Source organism: Ictidomys tridecemlineatus, chromosome 4 (assembly GCF_052094955.1).
Source record: "Ictidomys tridecemlineatus isolate mIctTri1 chromosome 4, mIctTri1.hap1, whole genome shotgun sequence".
Taxonomy (NCBI): domain Eukaryota; kingdom Metazoa; phylum Chordata; class Mammalia; order Rodentia; family Sciuridae; genus Ictidomys; species Ictidomys tridecemlineatus.
In genome coordinates this window covers 129,845,205-129,862,802 of record NC_135480.1, presented here as the reverse complement: position 1 = coordinate 129,862,802, position 17,598 = coordinate 129,845,205, and the positions used below count along the sequence as shown (strand labels likewise).

The window sequence follows — 17,598 nt, the reverse complement described above, 5'->3', positions numbered from 1 at the left end:
GAATCCCCACTAATGTTGTACCCTTGTCCATTCAAGGGGAATCCAGCCACAATGTAAACTGGGGACTTAGAGATTGCCACAGAACACTTAAATGACAGTGACACAGCACTACCAAACAGCCTGGCAAGGGCCAAGTCAGTGACTCTTGTTGACTCTTATGGGTTTACTGAGTGTCAGACCAAAAGCATGTGAAATGGCATGTCACCACCATAACTAGAGCAGAGAGATCTCACATCTATGTTATGAATCTAGAGCTTTGGCACAAACAGGAATCTCAAAGTTTAAGAAACACACACTCCACCTTTTCTTCATTTAGACTCATCTTTAAGAGCTAGAGTAGTTGTATCTAGGTCTGATTTGGGGAATAAAAAGTGTTAGTACATAGTTAGTAATAGCCACATATTTATTTTTAAATTAGATATGTGTAGAACTGTATTTGTTGTGAACATTGTAAAGCCAGTACAATGGAAATTTCACATGAAAATGGTAAAAAAAAAATCAGCAGAAGTCTGAATACATTCTTCTTCCACCCCAGTGAATCATTATATGAGCCCAGTGCACATGTACCCCTCTCTGGAAGCTGTGGCTGTGTGGCCTCAAATTTTCCATCAGAGAAACCAAGAAGGACCCTGCATCCTCCTACATACATAAATGGGCTAGGGGAGATTCCCAGAAACCAGCCTTGTGTCAATTGATCAGAATGTCGCCTCTGTATCCAGCCCAAATGGCTATAGACCTACCTTTATGGATCAACATGAAATAATGTCATTAGCATATGCTGCACCAGGCTTTCTTCCACAAGGATGACACAGGGTCCTAGGAGAAGAGAGAGAAGGGAAAGAGGGATGATGAGATTCTGCCACAATATCTCAGCTTGGGTGTCTACTGAATACTTGCTATCAACCCACTAACAAAAATGCAAGAAGAAAGAACCTCATGCTGACGGAGCATATCCAAAATTCAGGAAATCCTAGCTTGAGCTCTCTAATGACAATTGTTTGGTAATTGTTTCACTTTTCTTCTCCTGCAGTTTCTTGTTTTGTGTTTTTGGTATCAGGGATTGAATGCAGAGGTGCTTAACCACTGAGCTGCATCTCAAAATATTTTGAGGCAGGGGCTCAATAAATTGCTGAGTCTGGCTTTAAATTTGCAATCCTCCTGCCTCAGCCTCATGAGTCACTGTGATTACAGGCGTGTGCTATGGGCTTGCTCTGCTGCAGTTTCTTAGAACATGATAAGAGTGTTTGCTTGTCTAGCTGCTAAGTAGAATGTCTTTCCCCATGAAAAAATGTTTGGGTGGTCACAGCTGGTCATACTATGATTTGGCTCAAATCCCAGCCCTCAAGGACTAACTAGATTACATCCTAGTAACTGACATATTTTTTTTCACCCTAAGCAAATCTTTTAAAACAATCAATTAATACTTAAGTGCAGCAGACAAATGCCAACCTGAGCAGAAATAATGATTTGGAAAGCTCCACTTCTGAATTGCTTCCACCAATAAGAGATAACCATACCTCACACAGATGGGGAACAAATGATTAATTATAAATAATTCCAGAGTGAGCCATTCCTTCCCTAAAATCAGAAGAGTGTTTGTTCACAGATGGCAGTGAGCATCCTGTGGAAAGTCTTTCCCTGCAATCTGGCTCAAAGAATTCTGTTTTCTATAGCACACTTAGTTCCTAACCTTCTCACCACCATACACACACACACACACACACACACACACACACACACACACACACACACTGTATGTCACTAGGACCTGGAAAATGGAAGTTTCTAATGGAATAATATGAAGAGTACACAGGAAAACTTGCCCAGCCTCCCATGACATCCTGAAGGTTCCCAAAGCAGCATACCTTGGCTTTCCTATTTCCCATAATATAACTTTTCAAGGAAAACGTGTTCTAAAAGTGTTTTTATATTGTAGTGTGAGTTAGTTGCTTCTGTCTCTCACAAGGGTATTTACATTCCAAGTAATATTATGAACTGGAAAGTTCTCTCCTATGGAAGAAATTCTTGACTTAAGGCTGAGGTGAGGGTGATCTTTTTGGGACAGAAGACCTGCCCTCTTAAACTTCCCAGTATGTAGATTTTTAATGATGAAACCAAATAAAACTAAGAAAATGCATGTTTATATTCATGGAGCCAGTAACTTCAGCTTATTAATAAGAATTGGAGATTTGCCTCACCAGATGTCTTCAGCAAGCATTGTGGTAAGATTCTTCCCTGAAGTAAGTCCTTTCATTTAAACCCTATGAAAACCTCCACATTGCCTTGAAAATACATATATAACTTTTGGGTTGAAATGGACACTATACAATAGCTGTATCAAAATAAAATACCTATAGAAAAGGAAACAAAAAGTGTGGGGAAATGCTGAGGCAGATAGAGGATAATCAGTGTAGAGATACTTTTTTTTGTCCTGAGCATTGAACCCAGGAGTGCTCTACTACTGAGCTACATCCTCATTTTAATTTTTTTCTTTTTATTTTGTGGCAGGCCTTTAACATATTGTCCTCCTACTTCAGCCTCCCAAGTAATAGGAATAACAGGCATGTTGACACCATGCCAAGAAAGTGGAGAATTTTTATAACCACCAACTTAATTATGATGTAATAAAAACATCACTTTCCAACAGGACATTCTATAATAATGGAAATGTTCTCAGTCTCAGATTCCAATATGGCAGCCATCAGCCACATGAGGCCACTAGGGACTGGAATCTGGTTAGTGTGATTGAGGAATTAGAATTCAAACTTTAATGGATTTAAACTTAATTTTAAATAGCCACTATGGCTAGTGGTTACCATATTGAACAGGACATGTCTTAACAACATTACTACTTTGCCATGTCATCTAAGAAATAATTTGTTCTACTGAAATTTCCAGGAAAAAACTGATTTCTGGCTGCAAAATAATATATTTACTAAAACATAGTTTATGGCTCACTGTGGCCCCTGACCCAACCCATTTCCCAGCATACATAGAATTGGTGCTACTTTGTTCCTCAGAAGCAGACTTCTAGAATGAAGTGACTGACTTACCCTCACCCAGGGAAAGTTCCTCTTCCTCTCAATGGGAGAAGGAAATGGGCTGCAGGGATCCATGTCAACCATGAGGTGTTTGTTCAGAGAATGGGAACTTCGACTGAGTAATGTTGACTCTGAAAACAGACACAAGCCAGTGGTGTTGGTGTCCTTTGTGGTGCTGACCCCTCTCTCTCAGTGGCTACACAAGCTGAGAAGTGCCTCTAGATACACACAGTAGGTTAAGTGAAAAGTAAAGGTGATATAATATTCGTGACCTATAGCCCTTCCTGTTTGCAAGTTCCTGACAAATTATCCACATATTCCCATCCAACCTATAAAAGATGATACTGTTCCCCAGATGTCATCAGGTGTGGGCATGAAAAATCACTAAGCAGCAGTTTTAAAAGACACAGGAAACAGACATGGATATCAGCTCTTACTAAACTAGATATGCAGAAAGATTATTAAAGGTTGTGGCTCAGAGTAATAGGATAAGCATCAAAACTCCCTGCCAGACCTATGGCACCAATGTTTTATAGCTACAAGCTATCTTTCTGTTGCTGGGTGCCCAGTGTCTAATATTCCCATTCATACCCTTCTCACCAAACAGCTATGAAATATAACTGTTTCTTCTTTGGGAAGGAATGTTCATATTAGCAGCTGTGGCAACAGCAGATGGCAAGGAAACTATGCAAGTCTCTCATCAAAACCATTATCTGACAGCTGGCAAGCCTGGTTACATTGTGTTCTTCAGGAGACCAGTTGTCTACCCTGACAATATAAGAGATGGACACCTGCAGATGGATAATTGCTATCTCATCCCCTTTCCATATTTCCTGTCAAAACTAAAACCAAGTTATCCTTTGAAGATAGGGTTAAATGCCTTCTTTCACCTTGAAGTCTTTCTAGACTGCTTCTCACAAGACATTAAATAAGCTGGTTTAAATAGGTTTTTTACTTCATTTTAAGAATGTAATGTAAAACTTTAAAAAATTCCACAACTAGGTTAAAATAATGTCCTTTTGAACTTTTCTTTCTTACTTCTTGAAAACAGGTAGGGTAACTTTGGGATAGTATTAAAGACTAATATTTTACTGTATAAGAAAGCTGTATTCAGTATAAAAAATCCTTCCATTCTGCATACTAGTTAAGTTTCCTCCAAGCCTCTTCCACCCCCAGCTAAATTATGACTTCTAAGTTCAGGGTTTGGCAGCAGAAGGATGGGCAATCTGTTCTTTCTTCTTTCCTTCCCTATCCCTCTCAAGCTCCAAGATTGTGAACTTTGGTAACTACCTGGTTTGGGAATAAGACACCAGCCTCCCCATCTACCAACTGTATCTCTGAGTCAATTCAGTGTAGTGAATTAACTAGTGACTTCAAAAGGGAAATAAAGACACTTAGAAACACTAATAAATTGTTTAAAATTGTTTGTTGTAGAAGTCATAGAAGTTGTCTCTCTAACATCCATTTCAACCTCCTTGAGTGACCACCAGGATGCTTGCAATGTATTGGTCTCATCCTCAGATCCAAATAGGGCCCTAATTACTCTAAACCACTTAGAACAATTCTATTTCCTTGTCACAGTGATGGTATGGATCTAAGCCAATCAGAGAATAACATTTCCCCAGCTACCGAAATTGAATTAGGGGTGTCCAATTAGAGTGAAGCTTGGGAATTTTGTATCATGGTTCTAAAAACTTCCCTTGGCCCTTGCTGGGTCCTTGCATATGAATGAGCCACCATGGTTGTTGCTAGCAGTCATTTTTTGAGGCCACCCCTAAGCCCCAGTATGCAAATGCAGGCAAAAGTGAGACAATGTAGAAAAACAGTTGACCAAATCACAGCCAGTTACTTTCACATGTATGAGCACCCTGAATTCTTACAATATCCTTTGAGATTTCTATTAAAGATTCCCTAACCTCCACCCCTATTTTACATTTGGGGAAACAGGTTCAGAAAAGAAGAGTAATTTACTCCAAATCAAATAGAATTTAATATCAGAGGCAGGATTTGAGTCTAGATTATTCTCTTTATACAAATTTTCTGTGTCTTTATGATATAAAACTGGAAACCTGAGAGATCCTTAATGATAGATAGCAAGAGTTGGAGGAGCTTAGAGGACACCAACATACATGGTTCAGACTGCATTATAGCAATTACAGTTTCTTATATTTCAGATACATTTAAATATATATACTTTTATTTATAAATAAAATCTATATTATAGTTTTATAAATAATAAATATATATAAATTATATAATTAAATTCACAAACAAGTCTGGTCCTTTGTCTTGGGAGTAGAAAAGATAAAGAAAAGAACTCAGTTATGTTTGCTATCATACACATGAATGAAACACAGGATTTCTGATCCTGATGGACTCCCTCCTCCTTTTCCTGAAAAGATATGATACTTTAGGGGAAAACAAAGTTTCTGAATTGACATTCTAGGAAGTGCCTTTTGCAGCTTGAACTTCACTACTTGCTTCTTCCCTCATCTACCATGTTTGACCCCAAAAATGCTGCAAAGATTGATAAGAACCATCAAAATCACAGCAAAGAACCCTCTGTGATAGAAATACCATGGCATGAATTTGTCTCTCATTTTGCAATTCTTCCTAGGCTGGCTGCATAGGGCCATTCTCTTAAAATCTCCAGGATACTATCACAAGATGTCAGGTCTACAAAGGCAGCCCTTCCATCAGTGCACTGTTCACCAAAATTCTACTGAACCAATCTCATAATCCAGTTTTGCAAACTCATCTCATCCCCAGCTCTGTGGCCATTCAAGCTTGAGAGAATTTAAGGAAACCTGTTCCAGTGATGAGAACTTAAAGTGATCTTAGTCTGTTTGTGCCACTGAAAGTGATTTACATAGTACTAGGCACACAGTAGGCATCATTCCTCAGTTCTAATCATTAGCTTCTTCCCTCGTTTTTGTGAGCAAACCCACTGTCTTGTGTCCCTGTTTTAGAATCTCCACCCCAATATTTTCTCCCTGTGCTCAAGTTTTTAGTTTATCAAAGGATGAAGTTCCTTTTAATATCAATTTAGTCCTTGTAAAGACCTGGCTAGGTCTTTGATAATTGATTTTATGACTCTCTAACATTTACAAAAGCATTTTTTTAATGTTGTTTCTTAAGAGAATTTCCACAGGTGTTAATGCTAGTCATGAAGTGTCTTAGGCTATTATGCTCCCTGAAAGCAGAAAGCAAGATGGGAATGTTTAGGTAAGTGATAGAGTGAGGAAACACTGTAAAGGTGGGGGGAGACAGAAAAGCATAGGTAAAAAAGCTAGGCAATGATGTCATTTCTTAGGGCCCTGTGGAGAGTGAATTTTACCAGATTATCCTCCCCATTTGCAAGACTGCTGGGCTGATACACCTGTTATTACACAGTTATGAGCTCTGTGGGGGAGGATGAGTGGAAGCTAATGTAAACTCTTTAGCTTCTCCAGACCAGGTGTCTGCTATCAGGCAAGAAAAATCCCTCTGGGAAGATTTCAGGTATAAAATTAACAAGCAACACCCATTGCTATCTGGGGTGTAAGTTCACTAGAATGACACAGGGGATGCAGGTGGGCCTCAACAGTATCTACTGCACAACAACACCTAATGTTTAGTCTCTGATCTAAAGCAGCTAACCCCAGAGGGACTTCATAGAAATAGATAAAGCAACATGTAAGCAGAGTAATAGAGCAATGCACATGAGTATTAGGCAGAGAATCAACCCAGCTGGCGTGAGGATGGAGTGGAGGTGAGATGGAAGTGGTTGTCTCCCCTCTTCATCCTCTGTGGACTGATACTAGGGTAGAATCCAAAAGTGAGCCAATGGAAAAATGAGACACAAAGCAAAGATATACAAACCATAAGCCTTAAGCCACCACCAGAACTCAGACTCATCCCAGGACCAGTTCCACCCACTGTCAGAGCTCAGGCTCAGCCTAGTACCACCTTGCCAACCTGCATAAGAGCCAGGGCCTGGGTAGGTCTGAGTCCATCTAGCCACTGACACAGCCCTACCAGAGCTCAGGCCTTGCCCAGAACAGCCTCAATGACCTGTGAGGGAGCCAGGGCCCAGGGTAAGCTTGGGTACATCCATACAACCAACACCTGAGAGCCCAGAGAAGGAGTTCAGAATGTTCATAATTAAAATGATATGTGAATTAAAGAATGACCTAAATGGGCAAATACAGGTAAAAATTGATCACTCCAACAAAGCGATAAGAGAGCAAATACAGGCAACCATGAATGAGACCAATAAACAGATAAAGGAGCAAATACAGGCATTCATTGATCACAGCAACAAAAAGATAAGGGAGCAAATACAAGTAGCAAAAAAAAAAAAGAGAGAGATTCTTAAAAAAAAAAACAGAACTCCTTGAAAGGAAAGAAACAATAAATCAAATAAAAAAACTCAATAGAAAGCATCACTAACAGAATAGATCACTTGGAAGACAGAATATCAGATAATAAAGACAGAGTATACAATCTGGAAAATACAATTGAACACACAGTGAAGATGTTAAGTATCCATGAGCAGATGATCTGAGAATTATGGGATAGCATCAGAAGAACAAATCTAAGAGTTACTGGGATAGAGGAAGACACAGAGTTTCAAACTAAAGGAATACATAATCTCTTCAATGAGATAATATCAGAAAATTTCCCAAGCATGAAGGATGAATTGGAAAAACAAATACAAGAGGCTTACAGGACACCAAATGTACAAAATTACAACAGATCTACACCAAAGCACATTATAATGAAAATGTCTAGCATACAAAATAAGGATAGAATCTTAAAAGCCACAAGAGAGAGGAATCAGATGAAATATAGGGGGAGACCAATTTGTATCTCAGCAGATTTTTCAACCCAGAGCCTCAAAGCCAGAAGACTATAAAACAATATACACAGAGCTCTTAAAGAAAATGAATTGCAACCAAGAATCTTATAAACAGTAAAACTAAGCTTTAAATTTGAAGATGAAATAAACAATTTCCATGATAAACAAATGTTAAAAGAATTTACAACTAGAAAGCCTTCACTACAGAACATCCTCAGCAAAATATTCCAAGAAGAGGAAATAAAACACAATGATCAAAATCATCAGAAGGACCTGGGGATGTGGCTGAAGCCGTAGTGTGCTTGCCTGGCATGTGTGTGGCCTGGGTTCGATCCTCAGTACCATATACAAACAAAGATGTTGTGTCTGCCAAAAACTAAAAACCAAATATTAAAAAATTCTCTCTCTCTCTCTCTCTCTCTCTCTCTCTCTCTCTCTCTCAATAAAAAAAGAAAAGAAAAGAAAATCATCAGAAGGAGGGATTACACTAAAGGAAAATCTAATCAGAGGAGAAACCAAGTCAAATTAAATGCCAAAAATAAATAAAAATGTCTGGGAATACAAATCTTGTCTCGATAATAACCCTGAATGTTAATGGCCCAAACTCACCAATCAAGACATATCAGATTGCATAAAAAAAGACCCAACAATATGCTGCTGCCAAGAGACTCATAGAAAAAGACATCCACAAACTTAAGGTGAATGATTAGAAAAAATCATACCACTCACATGGACTGTGGAAGCAAGCAGGGGTTTCCATCTTCATATCAAATAAAGTAGACTTCAAGCTATAGTCAATCAAAAAGGAAAAAGAAGGATACTATATACACTAAAGGGAACCATACACCAAAAAGACTTAACAATTATAAATATATATGCTCCAAACTATTGAGTTTCCACATTCATCAAACAAACTCAAGTCAAGAGTCAAACAGACCACAACACAATAATATTGGGTGTCTTTAACAAAACTCTTTCATTACTAGATAGATCTTCCCAACAAAAGCTGCAAAAAGAAGCTATAGAACTCAATAATACAATCAATAACTTAGACTTAACTGACATATATAGAATATTTCATCCTTCAATGAGAGAATACAATTTCTTCTCAGCAGCATATGGATCCTTCTCTAAAATAGACCATATACTATGCCACAAAGCAACTCTTAGCAAATATAAAAAATATACAGATACTGCCCCTTGTTCTATCAGATAATAATGGAATGAAATTAGAAATCAATGATAAAATAAGAAATAAAAAACACTCCAACATCTGGAGACTAAATGATATGTTACTGAGTGAACAATGGGTTGCAGAAGACATCAAGGAGGATATTAGAAAAATTTTAGAGGTGAATGAGAACACACATTCAACATATTGAAATCTCTGGGACATTATGAAGGCAGTACTAAAAAGAAAATTCATTTCATGGAGTTCATTCCTTCAAAGAAGAAAAATTCAACAAATAAATGTCCTAACATTACATCTCAAACCCTAGAAAAAGAAGAACATATAAACACCAAAAGCAGCAGAACACAGGAAATAATTAAAATCAGAGCTGAAATCAATGAAATTGAAACAAAAAAAAACAATTGAAAAAATTGACAGAACAAAAAGTTGGTTATTTGCAAAAATAAAATTGACAAACATTGAGGCATGCTAACAAAGACAAGGAGAGAGAAAACTCAGATTATCAATTCACATGACATAAAAGAAAACATCACAACAGACACTATAGAAATACAGAAGAAATACAGAAGAAATTATTTTGAAAACTTACAATCCAATAAAATAGCAAATATCAAAGGCATTGACAAATTTATAGAGTCATATGATTTGCCCAAATTGAATCAGGGAGATATATACAATTTAAACAGCAAGGTAGCAGAATATAAAATCAACACCAATAAATCAAATGCATTTCCGTATTTCAGTGACAAATCCTCAGAAAGGAAATAAGGAAAACTACCCCATTTACAATAAGCTCAAAAAAAAAATAAAATACTTGAAAATCAACTTAAGAAAAGTGGTGAAAGATCCATTTAATGAAGATTACAGAATGCTAAAGAAAGAAACTAAAGAAGACTTTAGAATATGGAAAGATCTACCTTGTTCTTGAATAGGCAGAATATTGTCAAAATGACCATACCACAAAAAGTTCTATACAGATTTAATGTAATTACAATCAAAATCCTAATGACATTCATTATAGAAATAAAAAAGCAGTCATGAAATTGATCTAGAAAAATAAGAGCCCCAGAATAGCTAAATCAATCCTTAGCAAGAAAAGTGAAGCAGATGGCATCATTATACCAGACCTAAACTATACTACAGAGCAATAGTAACAAAAATAGCATGGTATTGGCACCAAAACAGACTGGTAGACCAATGGTACAGAATAGAGGACACAGAGACTAACCCACAAAATTACAATTGTCTTATATTAGACAAAGGAACCAAAAATATACATTGAAAAAAAGATAGCCTCTTCAACAAATGATGCTGGGAAAACTGGAAATCCATATGCAACAAAATGAAATTAAACTACTATCTCTCACCATGCACAAAACTCCATTCAAACTGGATTGAGAACCTAGGAATTAAACCAGAGACACTGCACCTATTAGAAGAAAAAGTAGGCTCCAATCTCCATCATGTCATATTGGACCTTGACTTCCTTAATAAGACTCCCATAGCACACAAATTGATATAAAGAATCAATAAATGGAATGGATTCAAACTAAAAAGCTTCTTCTCAACAACAACAACAATAACAACAAAACAATCAGTGAGACAGAGAGCCTGGGAACAAATTTTTACCATATGCACATCAGATAGAGCACTAATATCTAGGATATATGAAGAACTCAAAAATCTTAACACCAAAAAAACAAATAACACAACCAATAAATGGGCCAAGGAAATGAACAGACACTTCTCAGATGATGAAATAAAATCAATCAACAAATATATGAAAAAAAATTGTTCAACATCTCTAGCCATTAGAGAAATGCAAATTGAAAGTAAAATTTCATCTCACTCCAGTCAGAATGGCAGCTATTAAGAATATAAATAATAATAAGAATTGTCGAGGATGTGGGGGAAAATGCACACTCATACATTGCTGGTTGGACTGCAAATTGGTGCAGCCCATATGGAAAGCAGTATGGAGAATCCTTGGAAAATTGGGAATAAAACCACCATTTGACCTAGCTATCCCACTTCTCAGTCTATACCCAAAGGACTTAAAAACAGCATACTTTACAGGGACACAGCCACATAAATGTTTATAGCAGTACAGTTCACAATAGCTAAACTGTGGAACCAAACTACATGCCCTTCAATAGATAAAGCAGTGTATATACACCATGGAATATTACTCAGCATTAAAAGAGAATAAAATCATGCATTTGCAGGTAAATGGATGGAATTGGAGAAGATAATGCTAACTAAAGTTAGCTAATTCCAGAAAACCAAATGCTGAATCTTTTCACTGATTTAAGGATGCTGATTTATAATATGCTGCAAGGGAGAGAGATGGGAGGATTAGATGAACTCTAGATAGGGCAAAGGGGAAAAGGGGAGGGAGAAGAAGGGAGGGGGCGTGAAAGTTGGACAGAAGTGTGAAATTTAGTCTTGGGAGGAATGAACATTTTAACTTTTATTAATTACTTATACCTTACTGGATGTGATATGTAACACAGTTCTTCAAAGCAGGATTTCAGAGGGGGATATAAACAACTCTAAAGGCACTAATGCTAAGAGTGGAAAAGAAAAATGAGAGGTGATAGGGCACCAAATATCGTGTTTCTTTTTTCTGAAAATTACCACCATTTAATGAAAAAAGTACACATTCTTAGCCATGTAATTGCTTTCATTTTAAGTTCAGAGCACATTGTATTTTTAGAAACTAGTTAGTAACATTGTTTAAAATAGATGCATTGGGATTGTGAGGAATTTATTGGGATTCTGCTGCTTACTACTGTGTGAACTAGAAAAGCCACTTAGCTTTAGTTTCATTCAATGAGAAAGTGGGCATAATACCTACCCTGCTTACTTCACAGGGTGGTTATGAAAGTTGGAAAGATTTCTAAGTTGTAAAAACAAATATATTATATATAGTTGATGTCATCATAAAAAGAATAAGTGCAATGAAGACTTGCCTCTCATTATCAGTGGAATTTATGGTTGGCGGAAATAAATAGATACATAGTTAGATAGATAGATAGATAGATAGATAGATAGATAGAGAGATAGAGAGATAGAGAGATAGATAGATTTGTACCTATTCTATTGTTTCTTTAAATTCTGAAGGAATTTCTACCAGGTTCTGAAAATAAATATTATTCATATTTTGGGAAGAGTCTTTCACAAAAATTTCCTCTAATTTTAACTCTAGGCCCATTAATGTGTAAGTTTTTCTAGTCCATGATATCATTTTACAAGAGAAAAGCTGTTCTTTTTTTCCATTTTCTCAAAGGATTGTTAATTTATATCAGAAATTTGGTGAGACAGTCAGAAAAGCCTTGGTACAGCAAGGCACGGTGTATTTCAGAAGTTAGGACCCATAATTTTTGATCTACTCTACAGATTTTTTTTTTTTTTTGGAAATTGACAAATTCTGAGGGGTATTGGACCTCTCCTCTGCATTTGCACAGCTGTTGAACTGTGTAGGACTTATCTCTAAAGTCCTAACATGAGCTCTTTAAGGGCAGAGCCTGTGACTTACAGATGTCTGTGTCTCTGGGTCTCCAACAGGAAAAAATTATTAAATAAAAACTTGAATGAGCTTGCATATCAAAGAGACAGGGAAGTGGCAGCTCTTGGCAGATTTTTATCCTCAAGGCAGCTACTTGCTCCTGCCTGAATGAAAGACGGCTTTCCCTGACGTGGAGGCTTCTTACCTGGCCAAAAGAGGTCAAAGAAGAGTGTCGGCCATGCTCATCAAAAAGAGGGCTTCCGGGCTTAAGAAACTCATAAGAAATTAGGAGACAGTTGAGAGGAGAGCTCACATGAGTTAAAGAGATTAGAAAAAGAGGCAAAGAAAGGAGGCAACATTCAGGATTTGGGATTATTTAAGCCTGCAGAAAAGAGCCAGAATAAAAAGTTTCAGTTGATATTCAGACATGAGCAGGGTGGTTACACACCACAAATCTTCTCAGCACACTTTGTTTCCCATAAGGGTAACCAGGTGCAAATACTCAAGCCTAGGTTCTGTCCTAAGGATATGAAAGGCTAGGCGGCTCCCAGGCCCCAAGGACCAATGGGATAAATTTCTTAGCATACTGTTCCTCTTCCTGGTTTGAGAAGTCACATATGTTATGAAATTCCTATGAAAAAGTAAGATGGTCTATATCTCAGGTCGAGTTTAAAGAAATGCATCAATATAATAAGTGAAAGATTTAAATATAAAAGGAGGAAATAATTGGTTCATATGAAAAAGTACACTGATTTGTTGAAGGATATGTCTATATGTTTATGTATATATGGAGCATGTCAATGCCTCTGTATAATTTTAAGCTTCACTACTTCAGAAAAATAAATGATACAATCTTACAAGCAAGCTTGAAGTTTTATTTATATACATTTAAATTAGGTTTATTTTATATTTGTGATTTTATTCCTTCTGAAGGTATTAAAAGCTGACAGAAACTCAAAAATTTTTATTTTAACATTCAAAAAACTAAGTACATGTGAAAGATCTTTAAGTTTTACATATGACTTAGTAAGATAAAAGTATTCTGTAGATAAGATGGACTTAAGAACATAGGTGACCCTGAGATATGTCTGCATAGAAGGAAAAATGTGCAGACTTTCAAGGCAGTGGAATTGGTGGGGTAAAGTCAAGGGCTCCAAGAGTAAGGGGGATTCAGGTAAAGCCTAGATCACAGAAAAAACAGGAAAGTACCCTGGAGTAATACATACTACAAAGAAACAGTTGAGTGGGAATTGGAAACTCAGGCCTGGACACAGGGTCTGATGGTTGGTGGGCGGGGAAGGAAGGGACTGTGGGCACACCTACCTCAATTGCTCAGAACCCTTTGTGACTCTACCAGGCTCTGTGATGCAGGCCTGAGCTTATATTCAAGCCCAGGCACCCTCAGGGCTCAGATGCCTCAGGCAACCAAGCGATTCAGATGATGGAGAATATTCTCTCTTTTCTGGAAAGCAACATTCAGCCATGGCTGAACCATGCCTTAGATTATTTGGATACAGTCCCCAGCAGCATCTTTATGACTGGGGTGGTGTTGCTCCTTCTGCACCTGTGCTACCTGGTATTCAAAGTGTTTTTCTCGACACACTCGGAAAAACCCAACATCCCAAAGGTAGGGACCCCCAACAGGGGTTGTTCTTGTGGCTTCCCATTTCCCTTCTCACATTAGTAAATGAGTTGGGTTGGATCAGAGAGATATGTAAGGTGGGAAGTGGGAACAGAGGATAAAACTTCACTCTTTAGGGGAAGAGATCAGGCAGGGCCAGGGGCTCAGGTAGGACTAAGTTTTCCAACTGAAGCTCCCAGACTATTTTGGGGTCTTGGTGAAGGGTTCCAGGAGAAAATGCCAAAAACTAATCTGGTCCTGATTGACATCCTTACTCATGGTGGGTTCTCAGAAGAAGTGTCTCTCCAGACACTTGATTCTGAGTGCCATACCCATATCATCTATCCTTCAATAAAATTCCTACATGTTGGGCTGCTAAGGACAGCAGTGCTGACCTCTGAAGCCCTCTGATCAGAGGTTAGAAGCTCAGATCTCTATCCAGAACATAGGGTCCTGTGAGGGAGGCAGATATGATTGTTGGCTCCAGATTCTATGATCCCCTTCAGCAGAGGACTTCTGATAGAAAATGTCAGAATGTGGAGCTCAAGAAAAATGCTCTCTTACATAAGCTTTCTAAAGAAGAATAATTGAAAATATTGTATTACCTTAAAAAGTTAAAAGAAGGAAGAAATCCCCATTAATTAAGTGTAGAGTAATAATAATTGTAGAGAGTGGATAGCTGAGTTTCTCAGAAAAAGGAGAATTTAAGTGAGTCCCAGGCCCTGATTCAATTATTTTTGTTCTCAGCAAAAGAAGAGATTCAAGAAAAGAAGTGAAACATTCAAAGGTATGTTTCTTATTTGACATGAACACTCTAAAAATGACCCTTCATTCCTCTTCCATGAAGCCTCAGGTCCAAGAACTCTGAGGATGTCAGTTTCTAAACACAGTCTCTCTCAGGAAACAGAGCCTCAGAGGAGAGAGACAGTGGTACCTTACACAATCCTCAGGGCCCCTACTGTGCTCATCCTGGTAATAAGTAGTGATGAACATGGGCAATGGGTGCTGCTTAATAGGTGACTATGTGAGGTTGAAGAAGGACTACAGGTTGCTTTGAAGTCAGAACTTCTTTTTCCTGACATTGTGCAATCTACTTTTATTTCCTGGGTGATCAGACCCATCTCTGAGGAAATTGCTGAATTCAATGCTTATACCTAATGGTTCAGAGCCTCTAATGGGATTAACTAAGTGAAGAACTTCATCACTGAAGCCACACACATAAAAGCATTCTTAATGATTATTGCTCCAGTTGGACTTTGTCTTCAAAATTCTTGGGGGTTTCCAACCTGGATATTAATAAGCTTTTCCTATAAAGGGATCCCTGTGTGATCACTGTGTATAAACATTCCTTAAGTATAACCCACTCTCCTGGTTTTCCAGGTCCGAGAATGAGCCAGAGAGAAACACAGGAGTTGAAGAAGCTGTTTTCTGTTATAACAAGGTGAATACTCATTTCTTTTTCTTCATTCCTAGTCCCTTTCTCACATCTTCTATGCATTCCCCAGAGATTCAGTACAGCATGGCCTTCTCACAGAAAGGGGGAGCCCTAGCAACAGGTATGTGAGTGAAGGCCTTGGGAAGTGCTAAAGATTGTGTTGTGAGGTGAAGGATATGGGTAATGTGAAGGGGGTAGGAGGTTTCACTCACAGGACTGCAGACCTCCTTTTCCTTTATGGTCCTTGTTACAGCTTTGTACTTTGTGTCCCTTACAGCGCCCTGGGCCAAAATCAGGATAGAGACAACTTGCAGCAACTGTTACATCCAGACAACCTCTGTAAGATGTTTAATGAGGTCAGTCATCTACTATCTCTGGCACCCTTGGAAGATGTTGCAAATATTCAGACACCTTTGGATTCCACAGGTTATGTGAGAAAATCATCACTTTCCAAATTCCCTGCTCTCTCCTCAGTCCCAGGAGGGGAACTATTGCCAGCCTCTCTGTTGAAGCTTTCTCCACCTTCCTCATTCTCTCTTCCCCCTAACAAGGTCATGCCCTCAGCTGACCTTCTCTCATCTTCCCCCTTGAATGACTCTCTGCCACCAGAGCCTCTTCCTCCCTTGGACTCCAAGGCCACAGAAGACACTTTACCACCCCCATCACTTTTCCTCCCCCCTCCACCACCACATCCCACTCAGGAAACAGACACTCTTCTACCACAAGATGCCACTCTGCCTGTGGTGAGCAGTCCTGCTGGCTTGTCCACTTCTGTTCCAGTGGGAGGCATGGACCATTCCAGGTCAGAGGCCCCTGCCAAGAATGTGCTGTCTTCCAATTTGGAACAAGATGGTGTAAAACAGCAATTTCTTGCCTTCCGTTCTGAGAACTTATCTGGGGGAGACACTGTAGCCTACTGTGTGGAGACTCCTAACATCTGGTTTCTGCCCCCTGCTGTCCTGACATGCCTGGAGAGACAAATCAAAAAGAGGCATGATGTCCTCAAGTGGAAAGAAAAAAAGAAAGCAGAATCTTTTCCAAAACAACATCAGCCAAATTACCAAAAATTTTCTTCAGAGAAAAGGTCAGAGTCAGTTGCTGATGTCCCATCTCTACACCCCAAGTCCCTGAGCCCTAGTGAACCAGCTTCAGGTGATTATTCCTCAGCTTTTGTCTGCTTCAATACAGCATCCAATGACTCCAAAGCTCACAAATCCCCATTCCTTCTCTATACCCCATCTGTGTTCCTGCCTGCAAGCCAACCTCAACCTTTGCCCAAGACCTCTTCCCAACCTCAGCCCCAATATCTCTCTCCTCAACATGCCCAGACCCAGCTTAAGCCTCAATCCCCACTCCCAATTCTGTCACCTCCTAAAAAACAGTTTAGGATCTGTGGAGTGCGTGATCTTGGACACAAAATTGAGGCACTATCTCTGGTGTCATCTGAAATTCATGACCTCGAATACAATGTGAAGAAAAAATCACAGAAAAGTCTGTGGGGTTTACCCTCTGTGGTCCACAAATCCAAGGAGGACTTTTGTCCTCCAGCTCCCAACATTGTTAACCAATCCTCCAAAGCTCATGCTGCAATCTCCATCCTTCATGGAAATTATCCCCTCTCAGATGATGTTCAGAAGAAACTAGACCACCACCTTCGAAAGAGGCGTTTGCAACACTTGTGGGGCCTGCCCCGCAGAGTCTATGCATCCCTGTCACTGATGCGTCCTCTAGAAAAAATTCCTGAGACCTCTGAGTCAAAGAGAAGTCGTGGCCTCTCAAGAAAGTCTTTGGGTAAGAGTCAGAGCACCAAAGATATAAATAAGGGGGGCTCGAGCCAACCCAGAAACCTTCATGAACTGAGCTCAGGAATGCTTCCTCTAAAGATGGGAGTGAGGAAGGCACAGAGAGATGGTACCAAGATTGAGCAAAATCGTCATGTGCTGAGTGACCAACATAATGTT

At 38.8% G+C, this 17,598-nt stretch overlaps 1 protein-coding gene across 24 annotated transcripts in view; it reads right to left on the bottom strand.

Moving 5' to 3' along the window:
• LOC120889783 (uncharacterized) overlaps positions 1-17,598 on the bottom strand; it is a 259,751-nt gene that overhangs the window by 193,795 nt on the left and 48,358 nt on the right. For all 24 annotated transcript variants that reach the window (XR_013438033.1, XR_013438035.1, XR_013438039.1 and 21 more), the window contains 2 exons: positions 3,054-3,172; positions 741-816 (listed from right to left, as the gene is read on the bottom strand). The gene's annotated coding sequence lies outside the window, so the exon portion shown is untranslated. The remainder of the gene's footprint in view (positions 1-740; positions 817-3,053; positions 3,173-17,598) is intronic.